A 12,882-nucleotide genomic window follows, 5' to 3' on the forward strand; every position below is an offset into this window, starting at 1 on the left:
TGCTTGTCTGAATCCTCAATACTTATTCTCTGTAGATTGTCTCTTGCACCTAAACATAATGTATACAAGTTACCCAGTAACGCACATCCACAATATAATGTATTGTGTTTTTAGTGTTTGTTTTCCCAAGTATACATCTGCCATGAAATGAAGTAGTTACAGATATCCTATATTCTGATTTATATGCTTTTCTGTAAAGCTGCCCACTCGACAGGCAGCAGCCCAAACATACCATGCATTCATTAATAGAAAAGTGAACAGTTTTTGGTAATTCTCAACAATACATAAGCTCCCCGTTGTCTTGCTTACATACATACACTTTACTGTATCATATTTCCATAACAACCTTTACTGACAAACATCAGAGGCCAAGCAATATTTCTTATGCATTATGTAAACAAAGTACCCTTTGAAGATAATCCACATTCCTGGACTACCTCCCATAACCATATAAAATGGAGGCTGCACTCCACCCGACATCAACTCCGTATTTTAAAAGCATGCCATTTAAAAGCAAATTTAATAGAATTAAACCACAGACAAATAGAAATTAAAACAGGAAATAACCCTACTAAATTGTTTACACATGGAAAACTTTGATGGTAATTACCTGTGTAAATTGCACAGGTCCCCCATGGTTTTTGTCTAGGTTATACCCACAAAGCATCCTTGCTGTTCATTTCTTTCAAGATTGATGGATCAATAATAGTAACCCTATAGAGTACAAGCTCAGTTTAAGTTAGGCAAGGGACACTAAGCACCACAACCACTACACAAAGCTGTATTCCTGGCACCATAGCTCCCTCTACCTCCCGTAACCCTCGCGACCCTCTCCCTCTCTGGGTTAAAAATAGGTTAAAAACCCTTTACATACCTTATTCTAGCGCTGATGTCCCTTGCTCCATGTCAATGCTTTGCCCTCTACGACGACCCACGAAGAGGTCACGCATTAGACCTCGACATAGGAAAGCATTGATGCTTCCTATGGGGGAAAAAAAAATTAAAACGCTGGATGTCCTCATGCAAAACGTGAGGACGTCCAGCGTCAGATACCGGACCAAAGGTCCGTTCTTATCCAGTAAGCCCTCCAGTGGCTGTCTGGTAGACAGCCACTGGAGGCAGACAATGCTGCAATGTTTCTATAACACTGCATTGTTTAGCATTGCAGCACGAATTGCAAACGGAACACTGCACCAAGACAGCTGCAGTGAGCTGAAGTGGTCTCCCTAAATACAGTACAAATCTTACTTTTATTCACGTTTGCAGCTGCGGCTTCTGCCCCTGCTTGACTGACATTAGACGTGGTGGGTCTGAACCAATCACAATGATTCCCCGTAGGATTGGCCGAGACTGTCAAGGAGGCAGATCAGGGACAGAGCCAGCACAAGTCAAACACAGCCCTGGATAATCAGCACCGCCTAATAGAGATACATTGAATCAATGCATTCTGTGAGGAAAGTTCAGTGTCTCCATGCAGAGGGAGGAGACACTGAATGGCAGTACTTCACACTCTGCAGCATTGCCCCAGAAAGAACCTCTAGCAGCCATCTGAGTGGCCAGTGGAGGTATCCCTAGGCTGTAACGTAAACACTGCATTTTCTCTGTGTTTACAGCAAAATGCCTGAAGGGAATGATTATACTCACCAGAAAAAAATACAATAAGCTGTAGGTGACTATAGTGTCCCTTTAAGGAAGTGGAGCTAAGGCCTGTTATGATCGAAGAAGCCTTGAGATGTCAAACAGGTTAAACATGGCTCAGTAGAGAGAAGAAACAAATTGGTTCCCCTAGCAGACTTTGTTAACCATCTAGGTTCTAGGGACAAAGGGGGTGCATTTTTTAACATCAAAAACACAAGATGAAGAAGTCGCCTTAGAAGGGAGGCAGTTATTTAGCCGACAGTGTGCTACACTATGGACTTTGAAATTCCTCGCTTTACTCAGATAATCTAACATCTCCACCTTGTGACAAAGCCATCTGGGCCGCCTGCAGCCACTTCATCTCTGTGGTATTAGTCATGCTCCAGTGTATGTGTTATATGCTCCTCAGAGGTTTTTACTCTACTTGTGATAGAATGGAGTAAGCTTGTTTTTTATTTTTATTTTAACGTCTTGAAGCAGGTCTTTTTATGTATTTTTTCATAGACAGGTTGTACCCTCTGCAGAAGAGCTGTCTCCAGCAGGTGTTGCGGTCACCCGTGTTTACGCCATTCCTGTGTCACTATCCTCAGAGGAAGGGTAAGCCTTGACTGGCAGCCTTGGCTTTGAGGGAGCAGGCTGGAGAAACAAATATCTGATGTCTTGCAGTTTGCGTGATCTGCATCTCATAGGAGGAGCACACAAGGTGAGTACTTGCGACACAGCGCAAGCCCCAGGTAGCGAGTTCCATCAACCTTGTTCGAAAAGCCAATGTGTATGTCGCCCACAACAGGTACAAAGACCGAAGGAGGTAGGTAAACCTGATGTGTGCTACTCTTGAACAAAATCACTACAAATCTCACTGTAGTGGTTATGCTACTTGAAGTGTTCCTTTTATATAAATTAGAAGTGGGACAGCAGCCAAGGCTAAGGTAGGGTTGCTATCACGTTATAAAGCAATTTCATGAACCCCATTTCATAAGCACAAATGCAGTTTGTTGATTAACTACATATCCCATAGCTCTGATAAACAGGTGTTTATGGTATCAAATCAGAACTCCTAGATTAGAATGCAAGTTTTTCGTCTATGTCTATCTATTGTGTCCCTCTAAATAAAATTCCCTTCCCAATTATGAAAACAATGAGCAAGCAATCAAGCCTTTAAATAGGGAAATCTGACATGGACCTGTGCAGAAATTATAAAAAGTATTTATTTTAGGCAAGCAAATAATCATCCAGTAAAGAAGCATAGAGGTCCTCCCTCCCCCGCATGAACTGTATGTATGGAACTAAAGAGGGTAAATCCAATTTACATGACGCCCTGATACAGAATACAAGGGATAAAAATAGAAATAGGCGATGGGTTTAAAAAGAAATTAAAAATATGAATAGCTATTTTTTGTTACCTACATAGTTGTGTAAAACCGCACATGTAATAGTTCCACCTTAAAATTGGTAATTACCTGTAGTTATTTATCTGGAATTCCTAGTTTAGTAAAAACATTGCAATGGATTTTATGTGCAATCTGTGTATAATAGACAAATAATAGACCAGCTATGACACTTGTTTATTACACCAGATCCCAGACAATGAAAGAGGTCTTTTCTAGGAGTCATACCTGTATAGCCAGCATAACCACTTTGCTCCGGTAAACAACTCTTTACAACATCTCTAATGTAGCTTTGTACTTCTTCCCCTTTAAAATGAATTGCTCTTGGATGCCTAACTACCTAAAGGTTTTGCAAGGATTCATTTTTTTGTCACTATCCCTTTAACAGGTATTTATGAAATATGCCAGTGATCAGAATTTCTGGTCTCAGCCTATGCGGATGATATGCTCTTAGCGCTCACTGACCCGGTGAACTCAATGGGGGCCTTACAAGGGGTGTTGTGGGCCTTTTGGACCATTTCAGGGTACAAAGCAAACATGGTAGAGTCTAGCGCCCACCCAATAGGAGTACCAGCGACAGCAACAACCCTAATACACGACACCCACCAAATACGAATAGAACAACAGGCACTCAAATATTTAGGCATTCGCCTGACAGCAAAACCAGAAAAACTATAAGACCTAAATTACACACCATTGCTAAAACAGCTGAAACGAGAGACGGAGACGTGGGTGGACAGGCCAATTTCGTGGATGGGAAGAATACACGCTGTTAAAATGAACATTTTGCCTAGAGTTCTGTTTGTTTCAGGGGCTGCCCATCCACGTCCCCAAATTGTCATTACAACCCCTGCAGAGGGCGATAGGGTCCTTCATATGGCAGAACAAAAAGCACAGAATCTCCAGACATTTTATATAGGCCAAAGACGAGAGGGGGACTGGGCCAGCCAAATATATATTACTATTACACAGCAACTCAACTGGCGATGTGACACTCCCCACCCCCCAGGGACCGAAACTGGGCAGACGTAGAATCTCTCATGACGGGCACTGACCTCCCACAGCTCCTCATGTGGGTTCCTAAAGAACCCAGACCAGTGGTAAGGGTCACATGACCGACTATAATCAACTCCTTGAGGATGTGGGACTCCCTTAAACAAAAATTTCACTTAGCATCTGACCCGTCTCCCCTAATGCCATACCTACGCAATAAGGCCTTCACCCCCGGAATGACAGCAAGAGACTTCAAAAACTTAGAACGAATAGGGTTACAACGCATCTGCCAACTATACCCGGGAACAGAGGTCATCCCCTTTGATACATTACGACAGCGGGGCCACCTAGCCCCCTCAGACTTCAGACTCAACCCCCTCAGACTTCTTTAGATACATACAACTTAAAGATTACGCACAATTAGCACACGTATTCTTATTAACCCCTTAAGGACCAAACTTCTGGAATAAAAGGGAATCATGACATGTCAGACAGGTCATGTGTCCTTAAGGGGTTAAGCAGATCCATCGATGGATGGACTAGGCATGAGCAAAATCTCATCCACAAAATAACATTAGCGGCTAGGAGAGCAGTAGCCTCAGAGTGGCTTCAACCAGGCACACCATCCATCGCAGGGGTGCTAAATAGGATAAAAGAGGTCCACTTGATGGACAACCCAACGGCTAGGATACGGGGCACCCAAAAAGCTTTTTAGAAGATCTGGGAACCATGGGATAATGATAATGAAGGGGGGGACGGACGGACACCTACTGTCCTCCCCCCCTGGCCCCCACCCCTGAGCGGCAGGTGGGGGCCATAAAGATAATGGGGGGGGGGGACCTACTGTCCTCCCCCTCTCCGGCCCCTACCTCTGGGCGGCGGCTGGGGGCCTTAATGATATTGAGGGGGGGGGACGGGGACGACACCTACTGTCCTTTTTACACAGTTGTTTGGAATTTTCCCAAGCTGTGTAAAATGACACAGAGCACTGTGATTAGATTGCTTGAAATCCATCCAATCACAGTGCTCTGTGTCATTTTACACAACGTGGGAAAGTTCTTTGGAATTTTCCCACGCTGTGTAAAATGACAAAGAGCACTCTGATTGGCTTAAACCCACCAGAGTGTTCTTAGCCTAATTGCAGGGCGGGGCTAAGCCTTCCCCCGCCCTGCGGAGCTCAGTCTGCGCGAAGCCCTCCATGGGTGAAGATGGATTATTTTTTTTTGCGCTCGGGTTTTTTCTTTTTCGTCAGGTTTATTTTATTTTAAGTTCGACGGGTATAATGGATTTTTATTTGGCCTTTTTTGGGGCTGATAAATTAAGATTTTAGAAAAAAAGAAGACGTTGAATGGTAAATTTAATTTTACTTTACAGGGTAGTAATTTTATTCCCCCCTCACTATTTTTTAGGGTGAGGGGGGTAGGTAGGGGCTTTTTTATTTGGGTGTGGGGGTGGGTGACTAGGGGCCCCCTAGTCACCTTTGACGGGGGGGGTATTTGACTTAGGGCCCCCACCCGCCGCCCAGGGGTGGGGGGGAAGGAGAGTAGGTCCCCCCCCTCATTATCATTATGGCCCCCACCCGCCGCCCAGGGGTGGGAGCCGGGGGGGGGGGGGGGGAGACAGTAGGTCCCCCCCCTCATTATCATTATGGCCCCCAGCCGCCGCCTGGGGGTGGGGGGACAGTAGGTCTCCCCGCCCCCATCATTATGGCCCCCACCCGCCGCTCAAGGGTGGGGGCCGGGGGTGGGGGAGGACAGTAGGTCCCCGTCCCCCCATTGTAATTTATGGCCTCCACCCGCCGCTCAGGGGTGGGGGCCGGGGGGAGGACAATAGGTCCTCCCCCCCTTATTGTCATTTAGGGCCCCCACAGGCTGCTCACTGTTTAGAGGACATGCCCTTACTCGCGGTATAGCGAGTAGGGGCATTCGGGAGATTTTAATCTCCCTTATGCTATTATGGGGGTCATATTGACCGCTTCTATTTTTACATATTACAAGGAGGGAGCTGCGTGCCGGTAGCTCCCTCCTTGTAATAAACCGAACGAACAAACGAACACTGATATTCAGTGTTTGTTTGTTCGTCTGATTTTCCTATTCATTCATTCGTCTGTCTGATGAATGAATAGATGAAATTCCCGTTCGCATGCCCAGGTGTTTAACTGGGCATGTGCGGGAATCTCAGTGCTCTATAGTGTGGGCAGATGACTTCTTCTACCCACACAAAGATGGTGGCGCCCTGAATAAAGATCGGGGCAGAAAATAAAGATTAAAAAAGAGGTAATATGGGGGGCTTAGGGGCATTTGGGGGTGACTAAGGGGTCAATTGGATGTAGTGGAGGTGGGAGGGGATATGCTGTTGCTGTACATGGGGATATCTACGTTTGTATCTGACACAACACTGTCATGCATGTATTGTATTATGTTGACCTGTCTCGGAAAAAAAAACATTTGAAAAAAAAAAAAAGAAATAAATGGAAATATTTACACTGCGGGGTTAAACACCGCTTTAATGGCTGTCTTCTGAGGAAGCCATGCCTCCAAAAATAAAAAATGCGGGGTGGTGGAGCAGGCCTAAGCCCAGAGTCTCGGTGAGGGAAAACAATATGTTAAACCATTTTAAAAAGGACTGGGTTGCCATGTCCATGAGGTTTTAACTCAGCAGCTGAAAACATTGCGGTCATTGCTATCTTTCCATTACAGGGCTTACATGCCTCTAGTGACCATCATACGGACAACCACTAGAGGTGCATCCACCCAAACAGAGTTAAACTCTGTTATTTCAATCAGATGGCTTTAGACCATTTGATTGGCGCAGGGTTTTGTGGCGCATGCACACTAGCCTCCCAATGTTTTTCCTAAGGTGGAAACACTGAATTATCCAAGATCATCTACACTGACTAGTTCAGCCAAAGAGTTGGAGCACCTTTATGGAGATCGCCGAGGGCGATCATTTTCTTAAAACTCAGTATTCAAACTCACAGCAGGGAGCAGGACACCACAATAGGTAGGAGAACCCTACAGCGTTCATAATACAGGTTTGCATTCCCAATGTTAGTGTACCTTTAACCCCTTAAGGACACATGACATGTGTGACATGTCATGATTCCCTTTTATTCCAGAAGTTTGGTCCTTAAGGGGTTAAGGAGAAAGCTGATGAGCACAGAAGCCTATGTTCTGACAAACGTTAGAGCAAGGAATAGGATTCATGCAATATGGGTAGCATTTGCAGTAAAGCTACTACACCCATCCTGAATGGCTGTTCCCTTCCTGGTCTGGGTAGTGCTGCTAGGTTTTCTTGCAAAAGTAATTTCAAGAAGTAAGATTTCTTTTTTAACGTCTTACCTGGATATATCCATGCCAGCACTACAGATGGCTATAGCTACTCCCAACTTCTCAATTTAACAGAAACATATCCTGTTTAAACAAAAAAGACTCCCTCCGCTGTCCCCTCAGTCTATTTTCCTGTCCATGTCCCTTGGACATAGGATGTATTGCACCTCTTTCTTTTGTGGCTTACTCAGGTCTAATAGGACCAGGTGATAATTCCTGTTCAGGGTACACCTACTTGATTGAAGTCCTGGGGTATCCCAGCTTTCCCATTTGTGATAGCTATTCTGGATGAGGAAATGGAAGAACAATGGTTTTGTTGGATTAGAGGATTTGGATTTTGCTCCCTGGTACAAACTATTGCGCCTTAAGAGGGCAGCTGGGGGCCTCCTCTTCCTTAATTTCATTTCACTGTTCACCTCTGGTGTTGGAAAGCATGCCGATATTCACACGTGTGTTCCAATGTCTTTCAGGATGTTAGGCCTTCCATGTACGTTGTGATGCAGTGGAACGCATGCAGATACTGGCGCGTGTGTTCCTTCCTCCTTTGCTCTGGTGTTGATGGGGTTAATATAAAATTACTACCTTTTTTCTAAAGCCCCTTTTTTTTGGTGCAACTGGATTCCTGCTTATCCTTTGGTGGGGATTATACCACCACAAGCCATCAACACCAGAGCAAGTTATTGCTCTGGAAATCGTAAGTAGGATACCTGCTTTTTCTTATTACCAATTATACTTGACAAACTGTACTATTGGATTTTTATTCTGTTTTTCCACATATACAGCTGCTGAGAATTTGATATCCAACACAGCCTTTACCCACATATCCTAAGACAGGGATTAAACCATCCAGGCGCTACACAGCAGAGCTCTTAGTAGCTCTGCAAACTGAGTTAGTCTATCTGATTTTACATATATATGTGTGCTAAATTTATTACACTATTATTTTGTTCTGTTTTTATCTCTTTTGAGGGTCATACAATCCGCTACATTGTCAGGATTACTTGTATGTACGTATAAAACATATTATATCCTCTTTGCGTATCCTTTGGCACGGTCCACCATTTTGTTTATTTTCTACTTTGGGTCACCACAAGCAGGTATTGGGAAGCCCTGCTGATTCACTGCTGCCTCTTATTTTGTTATTCTAGTGAGCGCCTAAATCTCTGTTTTTGAATATATTTGAATGTGTTTATTTCGTACTGGAAATGGGCGCTTATTTTCTAGCTGCCCATTTCAAGATAGACACCCCCGGTCACTGTTCAAAAATTAGGTCGCAATCACGAGGTTCGTAGTAAGTCACTTAATTTAATGTATTACTAAAATACATATATAAAAAAAATAAAAATAAAGTGCATTTCTCCAGTCTGATTTTTAGCTGGATTTTTAGTTCTACTCATATAAAAAGAAGGACAAGACCCACTTGTGTAAAGCCCGTGACTTGGTATGTCGTAAAGCAGCAGCTGGTCCCACAGAGCCTCATGTATAGATCTACTCTCCTACATTCACCAGGTTCAGAGGTCTTGAATAGGTAGAAATAGCCAAGAAAAGATGCATATCCTGAATGGAATTTTGACTTCAGTTTAGATGAAGAGATGCCTCAGGTCCTTGAAGATGAATTTTCATTTGTCTTCATGGATAATAGAAAGATTGAAGCTTTAATTAAGGCGGTTTCTGACACCTTGGATCTCAGGGATAAGATGGAGTAACAACTGGGCTCAAGTAAACACTTTGCAGACCTGAGAAAGCATAATCCTACTTTCCCTCAGCATGAAGCCACTGAAGACCTGATTAAAGAGGAATGGAAGAAGACCGAAAATAGGGTCTCTATTCAGGGTCGGCTTTCTAAGCCTTATTCTTTTAAGTCCAACGACAGTGCCCCATGGGATCTGGCTCCCAAAGTGGATGCAGCTATTGTTCGTATGGCAAAAAAGTTTATGGTACCTGTAGATAATGTGGGATGATTATAAGATACTATGGAAAAACAATGCACTCCAAAACTATCGAAAGTTTATATTGCCTCTGGGCTACATCCAGCTGTGGCGATGACATCAGTATCCAGAGCCTTAGAAGAATGGCTGGACGATCTCAACGACATTTCGAGTGGGGTCAGCAGGTCCAGACTTCTAGAATATTTGAACAAATTTAAGCTGGCTGTTGATTTCTCATTTGATGCTTCTATAGATCTGGTTAAGTCCAGCTCAAGGAGAATGGTTCTTTCTATAGTATCAAGATGCGCTTTTTGGTTACGGAATTGGGTGGTAGATTCGTCCTCTAAAAATAGCACCCTGCCCTTCCAAGGAGATATGCTTTTCGGCAAGCATTTGGAGGAATGTATCAAAAGAGCTGTAGGGCAAAGCTTTTCTTTTGCAAGACAAACAAAAAGATCCTTTCCAAAGGGACACATTCCTTTATTGATTAGGCGTACAGACGTTACAAGCGCATTAAAGAGTTCTCCAACATGATGGAAGGGAGGTATCTCTTCCTCAAGAAATACTAGATGGTGAGGTAATAGTACCAATCAAAACAATGCTGATGGGAAGCCAGTCCAGTCGATGGAGTGGGAGCAAGACTTCTAAACTTCTTCAATGTCTGGGCTCAATCAATTTAAGACAATTGGGTACTAAAGAGAGGTTATTTCATGGAATTGTCCACACCTCAACCTTGATTTTTGTCAAAGATACCACCAGAACCAGAGAAAGCAGAAGCTCTTTAATTCTTTCATAACTTCCCTTTCAGCAGGTGGTGTTATTTGTCTGGTTCCTCAAGAAGAAAGAGGACTGGAATATTACTCAAGGCCTTTTCTGACACCAAAAGCATCCGAAAAATGGAGACCAATACTGGCTCTACACAAGCTAAACATAAAGCTGTGTTTAAAAAAAATTCAAGATTGATTTCATCTTCTCCTCCAGACGTTTGGTTGGATTATCAACTTCAAGAGCCAGCTTTCCCCATCACAGATAATAGTGTACTTGGGAGCAAGATCCGACAAGCAAGCCACAAGTATCCCTATCCGCAGACAGAAGACAAAGGATACAGTCGAACATAAAAACTTTCTCACAGATCAGTTCCAGCAAGGGAATTCATGAGCCTTCTAGGATGTTTGTCCTCAACAATAGGTCTTACAAGGTGGGCCAATGGCATATAAATATTTATCAAAGAGTTTCTTTCCCAGTACACAAGCAAAGAACTGAATTAAGTAATATTTATATCAACTAGAGTTGTATTGAGGATTCCCTCTGAGCAACATTCATTGGGTCACTGACAACAGATGCCTGTCAACGGTTGGGGAGCACACGTGGGCTCTCAACACATCCAAAGTCTATGAAAACAAGCTATTTCATTAATCCACAAATGTCTTGGATTGACAAGCAGTATTTCAAGCTCTTATCCAGTTTCCCTTTCTAAAGCAAAACTTCCCTCTGAATCTGTCATGCCATTATCATCTACTACACCAGGGCCCGGTGTACTGCACCACATTCAATGAAACTGATGATATGGAAATTGAAAGGCAACGCTTCTCAAAGAAAGGCATCTCTGCATTAGTAATTCACCCCTTACTCAAGGCAAGAAATTACGTTGACTCCTTCAGCCTATTACCGCAAATAAGGCATTTTCAGTAACTAGTGAGTTGTCCATGAGATCCCTCCTCAATCCCCCAGTACTATTCTTTAAGTCTAGATGGATTCAAAAGTTGTCTAAGCCTGGGGGGGCAGAGCCTACGAGCAAACGAACAGGACGCCATTTCTGCCAGCTCCAACTCATACCTGTTCAATCACACAAATATCGGCCAACCCGAGCCCGATCTGAACCCGAAACCCTCACCACCTGCTCCAGTAAGCCAGCCGGCACTGATTGATGCCTTTCTTCACCGCCCAGAGACTACCCCAAAGGAAACACAGGTCTCGGGCCTACCACGCGCCATCGATCCTGGACCTGGGGGAGCTGCTAGAAAGCATAACGGCTAGAGGAGCCGAAAGTGTACATACCTCTACCCCGACGGCACACACGCAGGCAATGGGCAGACTATCACAAAAACCCCAAGCCGCAACGGAGACCAGGGACATTGGAGAGCTGCTCCAGAGGCCTACTCCTCACAGACCCGCGTCCGCGGAAGTACCGCGAGGGGCGACACCCGATCGGGGAACACCACCAAGGTGAGGAGAACCCACTAACCTCGGTGCAAGACCCCTCTGATGACTCTGCCCCGACAACCAAACGAGACCTAAAAATATTATTAGCAGACATCCACAAACTGCTGGCCGCTGATTCTGCCCTCTTAAAAACTGAGGTACACGCGGTCACAGAAAGGGTGAGAGCCACAGAGGAAGACGTGATGGCAGTACCGAGCCAACTAGCTAAAATTGATGAATCACCCAAATGCAAACCACTCAGCAAACCCTCACACATAAATTAGCAGCGATGGAAGACCGCCAAAGGCGCACCCATATTAAAATCAGGGGTATCCCAGCTACAATCATGGCAGAGGAACTCCCACACTATGTCCGCAGACTCTTACTTACAATCCTGCCTCACACAGCGGCAAAAAGAATCACCATACATGGAGTCTACCATCTCGCCAGCGTCACCCCGCTCCAACCTACTCAGCCCGGGGAGGTGATCCTCAGGTGCCTTACAATACAAGATAAGAGACAAATCATGTCGGCCCTAAGAGGAAAAACGCCACTAATGTTTGAAAACACATCTCTCACATTCTTCTACCAGGACCTCACAAAGGCAACACTTCTGCAACGCAAAACTTTTAGCACAGTCACTGCACAACTCCGAGCAGCAAATCTGGCCTACAGGTGGGGAGCAAACTGTACAATCATACTCAACCAAGATGGGACTACTCATACACTCACGACAATGAATGAGGCACCAACATTCCTACGTAACCTGGGGATCTACTCGAAACACTGAGACAACTGGAACTACAACAGATCTTTGGGACCCAGCTGCGGTGGTCCCCTTCAAACCAAGGGAATCCAGACTGCAGAATGCGGCCCCGTGTCGCTAGGGACAGACACACTACAGCCCTAAAGATGGAGCAATGAGAGAGAGAGTCGACAGGAACTGGCGAACTCACTAAGAACTCGCTAACCTGTGGGACTTTCTCCGCATTTAACTAAATTTACCTTTTTCAGGCTAAACGGGCAAAAGATATTTGCATTTTTCTATCTCGTTTTTCTTCTTATATGATTTGGTTATGCTTTGTCGCTCTTAAAGTTTATGTTAACAGTTGTATAACACACTCACCTTCTCCACAGCGCTCAGTGACAGACATGACACCAACAACACGACAAGCTAGCGCAGCTACTCACACTTGCACCGCAACCAGATGGCGTCCTCCAGCCCAACACCCCCTCCCTCCCCCCCAGCAGCCCCCTTGGTTAGGGGCACCCACCCCAGATGTCAGGAGCCTACTCACAAAGCGGCCTCGGAACAAGCCTTGGCACAACTGTCACCCATGAAACACACTCAGACACACAACTTGAGGCACCTGGACATCTCGCCTATAAACTCTAGGGACTCAC

The 12,882-nt window shown here is 44.7% G+C and overlaps 1 protein-coding gene across 1 annotated transcript in view; it reads right to left on the bottom strand.

Annotated features, from left to right (window-relative positions):
* Positions 1 to 12,882, bottom strand: part of KATNBL1 (katanin regulatory subunit B1 like 1) — a 49,234-nt gene that overhangs the window by 33,142 nt on the left and 3,210 nt on the right. The window lies entirely within an intron of this gene.

Source organism: Pelobates fuscus, chromosome 13 (assembly GCF_036172605.1).
Source record: "Pelobates fuscus isolate aPelFus1 chromosome 13, aPelFus1.pri, whole genome shotgun sequence".
NCBI classification, from domain to species: Eukaryota; Metazoa; Chordata; class Amphibia; order Anura; family Pelobatidae; genus Pelobates; species Pelobates fuscus.